At 37.4% G+C, this 18,466-nt stretch overlaps 1 protein-coding gene across 3 annotated transcripts in view; it reads right to left on the reverse strand.

The window, feature by feature from the left end:
* LOC136845970 (uncharacterized) overlaps nucleotides 1-18,466 on the reverse strand; it is a 273,318-nt gene that overhangs the window by 215,612 nt on the left and 39,240 nt on the right. For all 3 annotated transcript variants that reach the window (XR_010855302.1, XM_067116519.1, XM_067116518.1), the window contains exon 2: nucleotides 12,518-12,588. The gene's annotated coding sequence lies outside the window, so the exon portion shown is untranslated. The remainder of the gene's footprint in view (nucleotides 1-12,517; nucleotides 12,589-18,466) is intronic.

Consider the following 18,466-nt stretch of genomic DNA (forward strand, 5'->3'; position numbering starts at 1 on the left):
ACGCAAACAATTCATCAAAATATCTTCAAAGTTTTTTTCTCTCACTGGCATTTAACAGCCATACCCTATTTCCTAAAGAGGTACCAGATCAACAACTTCTACGTACATAATCACTTTGGCTTCCACAGACATTCCCTTTTCAATATTTAAGCAAAGCATGCTATCTTTGTTCATATACTCTGAGATTTGCCCATTCTTATTCCCCAACATAAATAAGTTACCGTATACCTGATCCTGCCTTTCTGTACGAATTCTCTGCTTCCACTCTTCTAACTTCTAAACTGACATTTATTTTCTCCATCTCCTTGGCCTATATTTACTCTCAATTCCTCACTCTTGCTGATATTCACTTTATAGATTAGCTATTTGTTCTTCAGTATTTCTGGCAGCTCGAAGAGAGCCTTCGTTCATATGGAAGTCACTCATAAAAGCAGTTTTTCTTCAACCCTGGCATCCGCATCTCTTCACGCTTCGTTGTCATTGTCCGTGACCCGCATGAAAGGGGACTAAGAGTAATAATTCAATTAAATATCTTGCCAGTTAGAGGGTGATTAATGCTTTCGCTTTTTGACATTTAATCCTTTACGTTGTTTACAAGGCATCCGATGTGACTATCTATTGCCTTTTACTGTTGATTTGCTGGAAAGTTGAGCGCTCTCTCTATAGACTTGAGCAAATATACTTGCAAAATAACAGCTGGAAGATGAGCGAATTCCCCAATTTCCATAAAACACACATTCTTCCAATTTTCTCGGCAGTAAAAAATAACTGGACATATCTAATAATTGTCAAATGGGTATTAATACTTTTTCCTCGTAAAAGCAACGTTATATTTTTATTTATTTATTTCTCGGTGTAACAGTGGTTACGGTGTGACAATATATTCTTCGAGATTTATTGACGCCTACCTTTACCTCTTAAACCTTTCTGACTCATTCAAGGATCAAGTTGTCGGCAACGAATTACATTCATTTCATGATTATTTTCACCACAGCTTTTGATCAATACGTCAATTGCGCTAGACAAGGTGGTTAAATGTGTTTCTGTTGTATTAAAGAACTCATACTATTAATGGCGAAATGTATTCTATCACTCAAAGAGCTCTGGAAACCTGACATTTTAAAACCTGTAGCGATTTATTCTGCTCCCCAATTGTTGAACCTCACGTGATTAAATGTTGAACGCCGGTACTAAAGCTGTCACTGAGTCTACCTGTAATCAGACAGGTATTTTTATCCTATTATACTGATACTTTTACATTTCGAGTCATTCTTATTATTCACGGAGCCAAACAGTCGACAGAAATTATAACGTAAAATTAAATCTATGAAAGCTGTTGGCTCGCGTATAATTCTTATTTCTCCATTTAATTCCAGCAAGGAGGGGAGGGGCGAACTGGGCTTATTTCAGGATAATTTCGAAGGCTGGAAAGGCTTTGAGTGGCTGTGTTTACAAGAGTGCAAACGAATAATGAAAAATTGATCTAGAAATGAATATTTAAAAACAAATCTTTATCTCTTCAAGTTGGATATTACGAAGGCAATAATCCCCTACTGTCAGGAAAAATTGGACATTATGAAGGCAATAACCCCTTACTTTCAGGAAAAATTCGACATCATGAAGGCAATAATCCCTTACGTTCAGGAAAATTCGACATCATGAAGGCAATAAACTTTAATCCGACATTATTACTTTCAGGAAAAATTCGACATTATGAAGGCAATAATCCCTTACTTTCAGGAAAAATTCGACATTATGAAGGCAATAACCCCTTACTTTCAGGAAAAATTCGACATTATGAAGGCAATAATCCATTACTTTCAGGAAAAATTCGATATTATGAAGGCAATAATCCCTCACTTTCAGGAAAAATTCGACATTGTGAAGGCAATAATCCCTTACTTTCAGGAAAACTTCGACATTATGAAGGCAATAACCCCTTACTTTCAGGAAATATTCGACATTATGAAGGCAATAATCCATTACTTTCAGGAAAAATTCGATATTATGTAGGCAATAATCCCTCACTTTCAGGAAAAATTCGACATTGTGAAGACAATAATCCCTCACTTTCAGGAAAAATTCGACATTATGAAGGCAATAACCCCTTACTTTCAGGAAAAATTCGACACTAAGAAGGCAATAACCACTTACTTTCAGGAAAAATTCGACATTATGAAGGCAATAAACTTTCCGACACTAAGAAGGCAATAACCTTACTTTCAGGAAAAATTTGACATTAAAACTTTCAGGAAAAATTGACATTATGAAGGCAATAATTACTTTCAGGAAAAAAGGCAATAACCACTTACTTTCAGGAAAAATTCGACATTGTGAAGGCAATAGCCCCCTACTTTCAGGAAAAATTCGACATTATAACGGCAATAATCCCTTACTTTCAGGAAAAAATAAGATTCTCTCTCTCTCTCTCTCTCTCTCTCTCTCTCTCTCTCTCTCTCTCTCTCTCTCTCTCTCTCTCTCTCTCAACAGAGACATATCTATCTATCTATCTATCTATCTATCTATCTATCTATCTATCTATCTATCTATATATATATATATCTATATATATATATATATATATATATATATATATATATATATATATATCAGGTGTAGGCATGATAATATCTCCGCAGAACTAAAATAAGACTCCAGGAAGTTCCCTTAATGAAAAGACATGACTCCCAGGGACGAAGTATATGCAGTTCTCGGTCGTAAAAAGAGTTTTAATATCCCCAGCCAGCCCCAGAAAGTCTTTTCAAAAAGTCTGAATTAAACTTTTAGTACTCTCGACCCTCCGTTCGAATCTGATGTGGTCTTAATGCATGCACAGGATGTTCTTAATTAGTGGTGGAGTCTTTTTCGTCTCCCTCTGGCCTTGACTTCTTTTTGATGTACCTCGCCGTTATCAGAAGTACAGAAAGCGAACATGAATCCTCTATATTTATTTATTTACTCATTCATTCATTCATTCGTTCACTCATTCATCTATTCACATTTTCATTTACCTTTTTCGTGTCACTCGTGTTCTTTTGTGTCCACATTTATCTGTGCACAATTAATTTCTGTTCGAATTCTCTCTATGCAGCCGAAATCAATCATATATATACATACATACATACATATATATATATATATACATATATATACATATGTATATACATACATATATATATAAATATATACATATATATACATATATATATAGGTGCTGTTAAATCTTCATAATTTTCGAATCCATCAACTATACGAAACAGCCGCAGACTTTAGCTATCCTCCAGCAGAATAATTGCTCCAGTGCCGTACTAAGCAACCACAAGAGATTACTGAAGCTACGGATGATTGCATAGGAACAGTGAGTGAATCAGGAAACAAACAATCAAAAGATAATGTTTAGAAATTGAGTCAAATTCAGTTTCTCTCTACTTTCTCTCTTCCTATCGCTTTATCCGGACACCTCTCTCTGACAGAATTATTTATAATCAGAATAAAATATATCGACAATGGAGACAACTATTATCCCTTGCAAAAGTACATTCTTCTTACAATTTTCTAATAAAACGATCAAGAGAAGCTTAAGAAATCCAAAATAGTGACGTAAATTAGTAAAATCCTATTTTTCTTAACCACTACCTTGTTGATTAGAAACTCTGAGCTTCGCTCATTTGTAAATGTGCCTAATCATTCATTACATAAACACCAACACAATGAAAACATGACATTATCATCCGAAACACAATTTCTTTGGTGTTCATCGGTGCAGAATCTAAGCGAAATCGACTTCCTTTCAAAGCGTATCATCAAGGAACATTATGCAAAAACAGTACATGCATGCGGGCATGGGTATTCATTATATTCTAAATGAGAAAGAATACAGTCATGCCCAGTGACGGAGGGATTAGCTCCTAATACATATTTCGTATCTGTATACATGCATTTCAATTTCCTCTCGGGACGCAAGAACAAAAGCCCTAATCCATCAATGGGCGGAAATTTCCTAGAACTGAACACTGAAAAAAACAAGAAACGTCTGTTACACGAGAATTTTAATCAGCATTAGATGTTGAACGTTTCGCTCGCGTTTGAACGAGTTACTAGTAGTGGCATTTAACATTCACTGTTTATGCAACGAACCGATATTGTTGCTGTGATTATCTGACAGAAAAAAAAAAACCAACGTCGCTCTGCCGAATTCTGTATATTTAGGTTTCGGCGAACTGGCACAGTTGTGACGAAGATGCTGTCAGCAAGGTACAGAAATTAACAAGGCCAGGAAAAAGAATTTCACAGCTGTTTCTGCTTAAATTCAAAATTCCCCAAATACTGACGTGTTAAACGTAGTATTGAATTCAACTGAATATAAAATTTAGGCCAAAGGCCAAGCACTTGGACCAATGAGGTCATTCAGCGCTGAAACTGAAATTGGCAGAAAGTTTAAAAGGCGTAATAGGAGGAAAACCTCATATCTGCACTATTACAAAATTGTTAGGAGAGGGTGGAAAGTAAGGTGGAATAAATAGAATATGAAAGGAGGTACAGTAAAAGGAACGAAATGGGTTGCAGCTAGGGGCCGAAAGGACGCTGCAAAAAACCTTAAGTGATGCCTACAGTGCACCGCATGAGGTGCACTGGTGGCGCTACCCCCCTTCAGGGTTAAGCGTAGTTAGAACCCACGAGGACCAGGAATTCTTGAGTCGAAAGTCTGCTGCAAATGAACAGTGCATATATTGCACTGCACGTAAAGAGATTGATGTAAACTCTTCCTACATACTTAAAATACTGAATTGAAATTATTGGTGGAAGTTATCAACTCGAAAAACATAAATTATCAACGTAAATCGCACCGTTTCTGATAATTCAAAACAAACGTCATTTACAACAACAGATCCCTCGGCACTTGAAAGGGTGAAGGTTACATTAGTAATAAATTTTGCAAAGCATAATATCATGCCCGCCATTACAACGCCGAAGATCAAAACCAGCACAAATGCCATAGGCCGTTTGGTTAAACTGGTGTTCTCCTGTACTGCTGCGGGTCGATCTTTGAAATCTCTCTCTCTCTCTCTCTCTCTCTCTCTCTCTCTCTCTCTCTCTCTCTCTCTCTCTCTCTCTCTCTCTCTTGTATATATATTAGAAAAACCCCGATACAAACACATGCACACACCGCGCAACACACACATACATATATATAATATAATATAATATATAATATAATATATAACATAATATAATATAATATATATGACCTATTTTCAATTTCGCGCTATCTCTTGACACGTTCCACTGAAAGCTTTGAATTCAAAATGGAAAACGGCCGCTTTTTAAAACGGTGCTCTCCTCTACTGCTGTTGGTCGATCTGTGAAATCTCTCTCTCTCTCTCTCTCTCTCTCTCTCTCTCTCTCTCTCTCTCTCTCTCTCTCTCTCTCTCTCTCATCCCAAGAGGAATATCAGGTGCAGGCATTATATCTCCGCAGAACTGAAATGAGACGCCAAGAAGTTCCCTTAATTAAAGAAAGCACCCTCAGGAACGAGGTGCTGGTCATGGAGAAAGCTTTAATATCCAACGCCACCAGATAGTCTTCTTCAAAAACTCCTTTAATAAAATTTGTTAACTGCTGCTCCAACACAGCACACAGATCATTTTCGCGCCTTGTTCGAAGGGTGGAGCCGTCTTCGCGCGAGTTCGCTTGCATTCTGCGAGCTGGTTTAAGGTTTTTCGGATCATGTCAAGATTAGCGAACCCGATGATCCCCATGTAAAGAATGGCCAACCCTCTCCGGTCCGAACTCCAATTCCAAATGTGGGCTAGTACTAAACACGGCGAAACAGTGATTCGTCTACACTGTTTCGCCGTGTTCATTACTAGCCCCTGTGAGATCAAATGTATTTCGCCTTGTTTAGTACTAGCCCCTGGGGTATAAAATGTATTTCGCCTTATTTAGTAATAGGCCATGGGGGGGTGTCAAATGTATTTTGCCTTGTTTAGTAATAGGCCCTGGGAGGGGGGGTGTCAAATGTATTTCGCCTGGTTTAGTAATAGCCCCTTGGGGGGGGGGTCAAATGTATTTCGACTTGGTTAGTACTAGCCCCTGGGTGATCAAATGTCTGGTGCCGAAGTGCTCATGTCTAGAACAGCGAACCCGATTATCCCCATGTAAAGAATAACGAACCCAATAATCTTCTTGTGAAGAATAGCGAACCCTGCTGCGAGCGGGTTCCCTAATCTTGACATGATCCGGTTTGTCTAGGTATTATCGGTGGAGTTCTCTGAGGAATATATTACTTCATCTTCGTGTGTATTAAGTGTTCTTGCTTTCTGTGTAACAAAAGGGACACAGAAAATCTTTGTTTTGTGTTCGGTTTTGTTCTCTTCCATTATCTTATTCTTGACTTATTCATATTTTAGTGTTCCCTTCATTGTTATTATCTGTATTACTCCACTTTTTCCTCGTTTTTTCCACAATTCATTTATCTACACGTGAATTAACCAAGTAAATCGTACTATCATCATATTTCTTTATTAGTTTCTCCCAATTTGTAGTCAAATATTTTCTGTGTTTTGAGGAATTTCCTAAAGTTTCCGATGCTACACATGTGAATGTTTCTTCAAAGCCAGTGCGTAGGAACTAACACAGGGACGGGTAGGCACTGAATACCCCTCCCTGCGAACAAATGAATAAATAACGCTAAAAAAAATAAATAACGCATTTACTCATTTTTATAATATCGGTACACAGAGTAACATGATATAGCAGACAGACGAGGAACTGAATGGAAAATAAAGTGTCCATCACGTTTTCAGTGACCATCCGTGACCTTACACTTACTTTCTCCGATAGGGAAGCACTTTGTTTTTTCGCTTTTTTATCTAATTTTTTAATTCATTCCAAAAGGCACTGAAAACCAAAAAAACCTGCCCCTCTCCACGTGTGCATGCCCTTGGGTTCATGTAGATTTTTGCGCACGTGTTCTTTTCTGTCTTTCATTCTTCCTTCCATTGTTGAAGACACAATAGTTCCCAGTCTTTTTCGTCATGACCATTGTTATATGTCCTCTGGAATCCAAAAATACTTAGGGTCCCTCTGGATCTACGCCAGGTATGTCGTTATGTCCTCACGCTTATATAAAGCAAATTCTCAACATTAAATTTCCATCTTATTATCATCCAGTGTCCCCTACCAGCTCCCATCACATTAACTTAGGCCTTAAGATATCAAGCTAGGTATATCTCTTATTAAATGACCAGCTTTTCTCGTATATTGCTAAAGATGCACTGTGAGTACACATTATATAACTAACTTCCAAGTTTAAAGTCCGCAAACCTCACCTCTTCGATATCCAGAGCGAGCTTGCCTATAAATTATAAAGCGATGCTAAATGATGTACTTCTCTCTCAAAAATTTGTTCATTCAGTTAAAAAATAAAAAATAATAACAGTCATTAAATGCTTGGCGAGTCCTCTAAAATATCATTTCCACTTTGGTAATTGCGAACAATCTTCTTTTCTTCATTTTGTTTTCAACAGCCATTCCACGAAAATGCGACGGAAAACGCTAATGATTTTCAAAATCCGCAGCGGTACACGATTTTCACATTTTCAGTTATTGTTTCTCGAATGGGTGTAACATATTCGTCCACTTTAAGATGAACCCTACTTCAAGAAGTCATCATATTTGATTCTGAGGACGGAAGGCTAAAGACGATTATTTACAACACAAAATGCTTTTCTGACAGATTCTCTTCAACAAAGGTTTTTAATCCCTTTACCTCAAGAAATGAATATCGACCTTTTTCTGAAATGGTCTGCCAGCTTTGTAATTTGATTCTATTAAGGTCTGAAAAACTTATTGCAAAAAGAATGACTGAATCCTTATTTTGCCTTTGAAAACCGAAAATTCATGACAAGATTACAATCAGTAACAGATGACAGAAAAACTGAGCTCTGTCTCTCTCTCTCTCTCTCTCTCTCTCTCGGTATCGGGGTGGGGAGCATTACATCGGAAGGACTGAAGACGTCAAGAACTTTCCTTAATTAAAGAGCTCCAAAATCTGACCCACCAAAATCTCTCTTAAAACCTTTCCAATACAACTTGCCAGTGTTCTTCACTTCTTTCTTTGATGTGGCTTTTATCTTGATTGAAAGAGATTTTATTAATTATTTTGAACGATCTTTGACCTTCAGGATAAAGTATTAAATCTATTTGGTGCCACTGCTTTATAATTTCTTCTTAATCAAAACGCAAAATATGTTCATTCGTTCGTCCATGTATCACTGCTATCGCCTTTTAGTCCAATTTCCCGTTCATGCAGATGTACTCACTTTCTTCGGTGATATATATTTCCTCCAGAATGTGTAGATATAGTTGTATATTTCACTGCTTTTTCGGCATATTGTTTTCAAACATGTCTTTCATCAAAAAATACTAATAGCAGCATGAGTCTTAAAATGGAGAAACAAATGCACAGTTATGTAACTGTACAAATATACTTAAAAATAAAACTATATATTTGTACAGTTATATAAATGCGAATTTGTTTCTCCAAACATGCGCTTGGATTAACTGTGTACGGTCCTATTTTCCCCCACTAAACAAAGACTGAATTCAATTTACACAACCATGGTTTGAGCTTTCAGTTTAGATGTGCTAAAAACTAAAGACAAAGATTAATTAGGAACAAATGACGCGGAGAGAGAGAGAGAGAGAGAGAGAGAGAGAGAGAGAGAGAGAGAGAGAGAGAGAGAGAGAGAGAGAGAGAGCGCGTTTGTGAGTGACGGCAATTCCATTTAAATAAAGTGGATCCCGGTAAGAACGGAATTATGTTGATGGCAAATTACTTTTATTTCTTTTCCCCACTTCAATTACCAGTCAGGTGATTAGGGAACAGAGAAGTAATCCCTCGGTGCGCAGAAATATCCGTATGAATTCAGCTGTCCAAAAATATAAATGCTTCCTATGAACTGGACTCTATGAAATGGTTTTGTTTTGTTCGAACTCAAACTAAATACACAGTTTAAAGTCTTTAACACTGTGAAATGTAAATGTTGCTTTGACGTTTTCAGGCTGATTAAATAATAAAGCACTCTATGGCGCGTGGCGCATTACTGGCTTCGGGGAATAAAGGCTACGCTGGGGCAATGCTTATTTGAAATCATTGAGAAAATGGACGGAATTCTGGAGGCTACATAAGGGGAATCTCAATTCAGAATTCAGTTCAGTATAAACTTTCCTTGAAAACAATACATTTAATCATTTGAAGTGTTCGCGCAGTATACATACATAGCATACATGGCGTAATAATGGGTGAAAGAATGAGAAATACAAAGATACATAGTTGAAACGATGGATCAGAATATATTGGTTTCGTCACGATTAAACGGTTCAGTGTATTTTGGCGGGACAGACGTCCTGCTGATGAGACTCGTAGTTGGGGCGATTGTCTTACTTTTTCTTTGGATGTATACATACATATATACATACAAACAAACATTTACAATATATATATATATATATATATATATATATATATATATATATGTATATATACTGTATATACATATATACTGTGTATATGTGTATATGTGTATATATATATATATATATATATATATATATATATATATATATATATATATATAGCTAAAAATTAACATTAAGTGTTTCACTGCCACATCCAAACTCTAGCTGCTGAAACGCCACAATAAACAGTTAAGGATAATTATCCACTTTAATTAATGAACAATCTCTTAATTTCCTAATGCCATTCACATTACTCCAATTACGACAGGGAATGTAACAACAATTATAGGGAACGAAACAAACAACCAAACGCGAAACCGAAACAGATTCCCCAAGAGCAAGTCATTAAGGTTACGAGAGATGTCAAGTTATTGAAACAAATGTCGACCCACAGACCCCTGAACTCCAATTATCCGTTGATCGACGCCAAATCCAATAACCATTTCGGCCACAAAACCCCCACTTCTTTTATTTCCTTCGAACGTACTCTAAAACTGCGCCGGATTCATTGTGCTGCCATTAGCAGCTTATCGCTTTCCGAAAATCACCTGATCTAAACCAAGGTTCGAAAAGGTTACGGTGACAATTTCAATACTTCTCGGTATGCTGTCTTTCATTCATTGCAGTTTTCCTTCTTATAAAGTTTCTTCGATGAAAAACAAAAAGTTCGTGATGATTAACTCGAGAAGGTGGAGTACTAAAAATCCTAAAGTAAATATTCCAGCTAGAACGACAGTAACTATTTTCATAAAGCTGTTTGCATATGGCGCAGTATAAAACTGTCATAATTTAACTGAAAGCGCCGACAATTTCTTTCATTTTTACTTTCTTTGTGTAACTGACGGAGGATTTTCCAGGGATAAAACCGTGAAAGCTTTCAGTCGAATTTAATTTCTTGTAAACCTCCATCATTTACTTAAAAGGGTTATCTATCCCTTAGTACAGAATTATCATTCTGTAAGTTATAAATCATTATTCCACCGTATTCTACTAAAATGGGGTATAGTTTCTTTTAGACACAAAGCTGCCATGGGTTTTATATTTACTAAATATATTTATATTTCACAATCAAGATTTCCAAAGATATTTTATGTGCATTTCTCTCCGTACTGTAGGCTTAACATGCTAAATTTTGTTAGGGGGAAAATTACGCGAAATACCACAGTTTGGTAGCTATGCAAGATAATAATTCCTCATTCCTTTGCTCTTGAAGGAATGCCTGCCTCTTTCGTTTCCTAATAATCTGCTTCGTGTCCATGCTTTGCTTTTAATTGCTTCTTAGAAATCTCAACCGTTGCGTAGTTGCTCATGCAATACTAATGAGAAACAAGTTTCATATCTTCAAGTATGAATGCTATAATTTTCAACAATAATCACATGGAAGTCCATGCATGGATGCACAGGCAATCGTGAATAATCAGCCACCAAATTATGCATGCATGCTTAACGTACCATGTAAAATATAATTATGCATCATATACAAACATATACAACAGAGCAGAGGTTGTTTACCGAGCTTATTTAAGAAAAGGGTCATGACCTTATTACAAATAAGACAAACTTTCAATTCAGGTTATCAGAAATAATCAAATGAAACGTGGAAGCAATATCCCGCAGATTATTTTTGTGATGTCATGTAAAAGTTTACGAGTACGTGCGTTTGAGAAAAAGGCCGTGCGCATGAGAGAGAGAGAGAGAGAGAGAGAGAGAGAGAGAGAGAGAGAGAGAGAGAGAGAGAGAGAGAGAGAGAGAGAGAATTAAGATTATTCTTTCCATATCATATCAAGTTCATGCTGCGGCAGAATCACTTGAAGTTACACTAGCTGGTAACATGAGAAATGCAATATTGCATTTTTCATCATGTCAACATTGCGGACGGAAATGAAATAAACGTTTCACCAGGATTTCCAGATGCTTGAACTGAAGGGTGAAAACTGATGCACCCAGCTTTTATATCCAAGTGGCAGCTGTCACACCACGATTACGGAAGAACATGTGATATCCAGTTACTAAAAATATCGTGGGAGGATGCAGGGTCAAAACCTAACTGAAGCTCTTATCCTACTATCAGTGAAAATGATACATAACCAACAGTTTTGAGCTTTGTATTCCGGGCTTAACGCTGACGAGTCCAAAACTTATCAATATAGACTTGGTGCTAATAGCTATCACCATATTACAGAACATTATTATTATTATTATTATTATTATTATTATTATTATTATTATTATTATTATTATTATTATTAAAATAGTTTTACCAGACCAGTGAGCTGATCATCAGCTCTCACAGGGCTGGCCCGAAGGATTTGTTTTTACTAATATTTTTTTTTATTTATATTGTCAATTAAAATACAATTTTATCCTTACTACACTGTATCTGCGTACTGGAACCAGAAATCTCAAACACTGTAGACAAGCCCCTACTCTTAGGAATCTTAGACAAAAGCCCGTACACCAGCAACTTAGTACACAAATACCCTTTCAGCATTTTAAGAACAGATATGCTTACGAACTACAGTAAACGTGGGAGACATCTTAACTCCATTCTTATATAATGCTACGAATCCCACAGCAGCATCCCAGGATACACAGTTAATTCGACTGAACCGTATAAAATCCTTTCACCTGACTGATATCTTGTATAAACTTATATAGTAAGATGTCGTGGATAGAGAAATTGTATTTGATATCGCTACGCCAGCTACGAAACAATCTCTGTGTTTTCCTGTTTACCTTGACAAAATAAAATAACAATGATGAGAGGAATCGTGTGACTCCTTAATCCTAAATTAGGGACGTGAATAAAATGGTCTCCTATATAATGACAAAACTCTTAATCAATGGCGTCACATCTTATTATTTTAAGTGAATATTTCACTCCAGAAGGTAGACGATGACAGTTACGACTCTCAAAAATTAAACAAAATACAAGATGTAAAAACACTTCTTGAAACTGTCATATTTCACCTCAAACTAAAGAATCAATACTCACATCAAGGTCTTCTTCTAGACGGTTGGCGTACCTCTGTGATTACAGCCAAAAATCGTGGCAACAGGATGCCCCTGAAAAATATTAAACGAGCAAAATTAGAATTCTTCGAATCCATCATGACCTAATTCCGAACTAGTGTACGCAATGTCATACAAAAATAGGAGAAAATATTTCTGGAACAAATATGGCTAAAAACGAAGGTTTACAAAGGGGGTAAAAGGGCTTTCACAGAACAACTTGCGTTCCTAAATTCTGAGTTTAATTAAAACTGGTTCATATACACTAGGAACCCACTGCGGACAAGTAAATAATTATATGAAACCTAAATTAAGGTCAGGATAACAAGCAGATCTCTCCGTAACCAGTGATCCCACCGTAAGTACGTTTGTTTGTTTGTTTATTTGTGTGTGTGTGTGAGAGAGAGAGAGAGAGAGAGAGAGAGAGAGAGAGAGAGAGAGAGAGAGAGAGAGAGAGAGAGAGAGAGAAAGCTTTCATGAAGTTTTTGGAAAAATTCACTGCAGATGTCATCTGTATGCTGTAATCTTCAAGACAGCATTTAGGTCACCCCTAACGAAATAAAATGAAAAATGGGAAACTTTAATAAAAAAAAAAAGGGGGAAGCCTCCGTCACAAAAAAAAAGTACCGTGAGAGATGCCTTTGTGAATACAGCCCTGAGACAGCTTACAAGAAAATGCGAAAATATTTCTGCATGTGAGAAGAGACCTCCGCAATCTGAAAATAAGGTTTTGCTTTTATGCATGTTTCTTGCCACTGGCAAGATTAAAATGCAAATAACCTTGCACGAGAGTAGGACAAGATTACATACACACAGTTTTCAGCTGAAACTACAAAGGAAACAACGGAGGTGTATTAATATCAGAAACAAGAAAGTCCATTACAGTGCTAGTGCTCTCTCTCTCTCTCTCTCTCTCTCTCTCTCTCTCTCTCTCTCTCTCTCTCTCTCTCTCTCCCCAAGTGTTAATTACATCTCCAAAATCAGCAACAAGGCTGACAAATCCTTACAATTATAAGAATGAGATTATAAAATTTAGGCTAAAGGAAGAGCTGGGACCTAAGAGGTCATTCAACGCTGAAAATAATGCAGAAACAATTGTTAGGAGAGGGTGGAAAGTAAGATGAAAGAGAGAGAATATGAATGGAGTCATAGTAAAAGGAATGAAAGGGGTTGCAAGCTAGGGGCCGAAGGAAAGATGCAAAGAACCTTAAGTAATGCCTACAGTGAACCACGTGAGGTTCACTGACGTCACTACCCTCCCTATGTGAGCTTACAATTACAGATACCCATTCTGACCAGCAATAGAACAATTTCATGTCTGTTATTTTTTTTAAATCATGAGGAAACGTCCCTTGCCATACGGTTAGTGAGGAGAAATGAAGACGAACTAACGACAGTTGGGTCAGGTGGTGTTGGGAAGGTGAGGAGGGCTGGGAGTGACTATTCCGAGTCAGCAGATGTCGATAGAAAGACATTATGTAAGGAGGAGGATGAGGAGGAGGAGGAGGAGGATGAGATGGGGAGGCGGGGTCGTTTATACTTAATCGCGCAGCTTTGAATCGCCGAGACGAGGGGGGAAGTGGAGAGGAGGAAGGAACCCATTCAGAAATGCTTCTAGATCCTTTATTGCATTTTACGTTAATCCACGGAGGAGGAGAATGTCTGTATATCCGTTTTGCGATTCTCCTAGTTTGTGGGGTGTGGTGATATTTATATAAATATCAAATAAGATTTTAAAAAACAACCCACGACCGAAGTCTCTGCAGAGACAGTAAGACAGTGACAAATGTGACCTTGGTAAAGGGAAGTTAGGTCCGAGGAGAAGTGGCTTGTTGAGACGACATAACTTGTGCACGCGCCATGAGCAGTAATGCTTAAGCCATAATCGGTCAAACTGATGTCGCCGTAAGATGAGTTAAGCATAAAATTATCAACTTTATATCATTACCGCTGGGTGTGCATCAGTGGCTATAAATGCAAAGTATACCAAACTTGCATGTTCCAAATGTTTTCTTCTCTTCATTAACTACTACTGAGTCACTGACGTCGTCAAAGATTTATAGCACCAAGAGAAAACTTGAACATCTGAAAACTTTTCTTGAAATAGGCTAAAGCGTTGGCTACCCATGACACCTCAATTATCGGATATCTAACTTTTGCTATATCACCCCGTCGAAATAAAACCTTAATATACTGCAAGTCTACCCCATACACACGTAAGAGGTAACAGGATGAATTAATTAAATTATTGTATATCAAAACTTTACCAATCATGTCTCAGTCGTCAACAGAGTTCAACTACTGTCTTCACGCTCCAACTTCCAATTTTTTCTTGCTGTGTTCAATTTTAACCAAGCAATACTTGGGCTCAAACCTTTACATTTTTTCACAAGTCTCCCCACCCCACCAGTCTGCTGGGACAAGAAGAAATAGCCATATATCTCTCTGCCACAGCAGACATAAACACTTACTCCTCCCTTGTCCTAAGTGCCCTGCCCTTATGCATTCGTTTCACTAATTGTCACAACACCCAGCTCCCCGTAGCGAGGTAGTGCCGCCAGTGCACCTCATGCGGTGCACTGTAGACATTACTTAAGGTTCTTTGCAGAATACCTTTGGTCCTTAGCTGCAACCCCTTTTCACCCCTCTTCTGATTCGTAGTGCAACTGCGAGGTTTTCTCCTTTGCCGTACTCCTTTCATATTCTCTTTCTTCCAGCTGAATGGCCTTTTCTTGGCCTCTCCTAACGATTGATTCGTCTATATGCAACTGCGAGGTTTTCCTCCTGTTGCACCTATCAAACCTTTTACTGTCAACTTTCGATTCAGTGCTGAATGGCCTCACAGGTCCCAGTGCTTGGCCTTTGGCCAAAATTCTATATTCAGTTCAATTCTATATTCAAACAACGCCCAGCTCTCTCTCCATGAATATATATATATAATATATATTCCCATATCTAAAACTAAAGGACACAACAGCTCATTCATAACCTTTATATTTCCAACAAGAGGGTTTTTAGTTCAAAATGGATGCCATAATACATTGCAAGTCGCTTCTTTTATCTTACGACTCAGGTAACTTACTCCGATCTACCCCTATATCCTACAGCCATTAACATCAGCGGCCAATTCATGAACATTTAAACATATAAATTTATAAATTCAATAACATTTATTACCATATAAATGTATACAATGAGAAAGGGAAGATATTATTGCATAACTCCTTAATTTACAACAGAAATTCTCGCGTTAATTTGTGGACGGCGAGGGGTTTCGGCCTGTCTGTTGTAAATTTTGAATGCGATTGTAAATGAAAATTCAGGTGAGCGTGGCGAATTAGGACGCTTACGCGGATTCCAATGCATTTTTCAGCCACGTGTTTGAGATTATGCGGATTGTACCATTAATAGAGAAGAAAAAAGAGATAAGGCTATACAGTCTTTCGTCCAACGCATGAAATGTCTCCGAGTAATATTTCACGTCCAGAATGGATGGGAATGAAACTATAAAACTATTTTTCGGTGCTGGTGTTAATGGCGTCCCATCCATTTGGCCATCCTTTGGAGGATTATATCTGGAAGCTCACACGCACACAGACACACACACACACACACGCACACACATCCTGCGAAATCCACTCACACATTAACATATCTAAATGAGCATCCAAAATCGAAATGACATTCCCGCTGACTTTAATCTCATTCGCTCTCGGTTTTTTATTCCCCGATACAATTCTTTTCCTCCGGGAGATAGACGAGCCTAATATTCTTCTCGGCGCCGTTCATTACCGACCCTGGCACATATCGTAACGATAAGCCTTCATTACGGAGGGAAATGCGTATAATCCTATTCATTCTTTTCAAAGGCTTTCATCAAGATATATACGCTGCTTAATCTTTTAACTTCGCCGGAAGAATTACAGGTGATACGTTTCCCAGCACGAGAGAGTAGATTGCTGCTTCTTGCTACTTGGGTCACCGAGCATTTAATTAGAAATATACATTCGTTAAATATATTTACAATCATATTTCAATGGAGGGATGAGGATGAAGAAATGAGAGGCTTCTTGAAGAAAGCAAACGTTAATTTGAGGTGCAGATGGATAATAGAAAAGAAGACAGAGGAAAATATGAGCAAGAACTTTATGGAAAGTTACTTTACAAGGCGGTAAATGCAAAAAAGAAAGCTTAATCAATTGATGATCTCAAAATAAAAATCCAAATGGAAATGGATTGTATAAAGTGAATTCCGCCTCGAGTCCATGATGGTAATTAATACGAAGTATGGGAAGGCAACAAGTGTTGAAGGAATACAATCCAGGTGCTGTGACACAATTGTGACAGCATATCTGAGTGGCTAACCAAGGTTGATAAGGTATTTCTGGATAAGGAAAAAGGTTCCCAAAAAGAATTTAAAAAGGAAAGGACCTGATATCCAAGAAGTGCGACAGTGAATGAAAGACACATGTGAATGGGCATTACGTGTGCCGGGTCTAATGTGCTACTGATGAGCCTTTTGAATAGGTGTGTGAAATGGCTGCTTTCGTGAGAGGTTTCTGCTCAAGAAATTAAAGCTAGATTCGGCAGTTTAAACATGAATGTAGCAGTGGCATTTATTTTTTCCCAATTGACATATGTATATATATATATATATATTAGGCAGACACTTTGCTATCCGTGTAGACATCCCGGGATTATATATGTAATCAACGGATAGGTTTGCTTAAAAAGCAAATGGATGTTACAGACTAAATACACACACAAAACAAAGCCACAACAACACCTTCTAAAAACATAACAAACATCTCACACGTCTCGAACTCTCGCCATACCCGCGCAATAACTTCTCGCTGCTGGGAAGAAAGGGCGTTGGGTCGGGTATGATACATGAAACATACGTACCGGGGTCTAAGCGATGTCAGGCAGGGCAGCCGATCGAGACCACAGGTCTACCCCAAAGCCAAATCAAAAAGTCCTTCAAAGATGCTTACCCCATACAAAAATGGGAATAAAAGCACGTTAAAAGAAGAAGAAGAATATATATATATATATATATATATATATATATATATATATATATATATATATATATATATATGTATATATATATATATACATATACTGTATGTGAATGTATATCTATGTGTAAATATGTATATGAATATGTATGTATGTATGTATGTATGTATATATATATATATATATATATATATATATATATATATATATATATATATATATATATATATATATATGCAAACGCTTGTGTGTTTGTGTGCGGACCCGTGCAAGCATATAAAAAATTTAGAGAGCTAGCGTTGGCGTGCTGAAACCCAGTGGAATAAGAATGTTTTAAAGTCGTCTGCAAAAGTTTAAGGGCAAAAAACTAATCTTGACTTTTTAATGCTGAACAAACTTCTCCAAGTTTCTCTCTCTCTCTCTCTCTCTCTCTCTCTCTCTCTCTCTCTCTCTCTCTCTCTCTCTCTCTCTCTCTCTACCCGTCCTCCTTTTCACGAATTATATTCTATTGTACTGAAAGCTTCCGTGGTCATAAATTAATGAAAAATAAAAATTATTTTCTTCATTCAAAGCTCCTCGTATAACGATAAACCATTTACTGAAGGGTAAAGGAACACATAATGCCTTAAATCTGAATTAAAATGACGCCGAAGGTAGAGTGAGCGAACCAGGTCATCGCTGACCCTTGCATCGTCATTTACAAGCCTGTCATAGATTACGCTGTCGATGGTCAGATCTTAGATGGATGACCGAGACTAACATCGGGTGTCTTGGGACCATACGAGCTCCAGTGACCTACTCTGACTTAAGAAATACATTAGAGCTTCTTGAGGTTGGAAAATTCACAAGTGGTTGCTTGTTTATATTTCACGTTATTGCATTGTTGGTCTTTCAATGCGTCTATTTTCTC

The sequence above is a fragment of the Macrobrachium rosenbergii genome, chromosome 14 (genome assembly GCF_040412425.1).
Source record: "Macrobrachium rosenbergii isolate ZJJX-2024 chromosome 14, ASM4041242v1, whole genome shotgun sequence".
NCBI lineage: Eukaryota > Metazoa > Arthropoda > Malacostraca > Decapoda > Palaemonidae > Macrobrachium > Macrobrachium rosenbergii.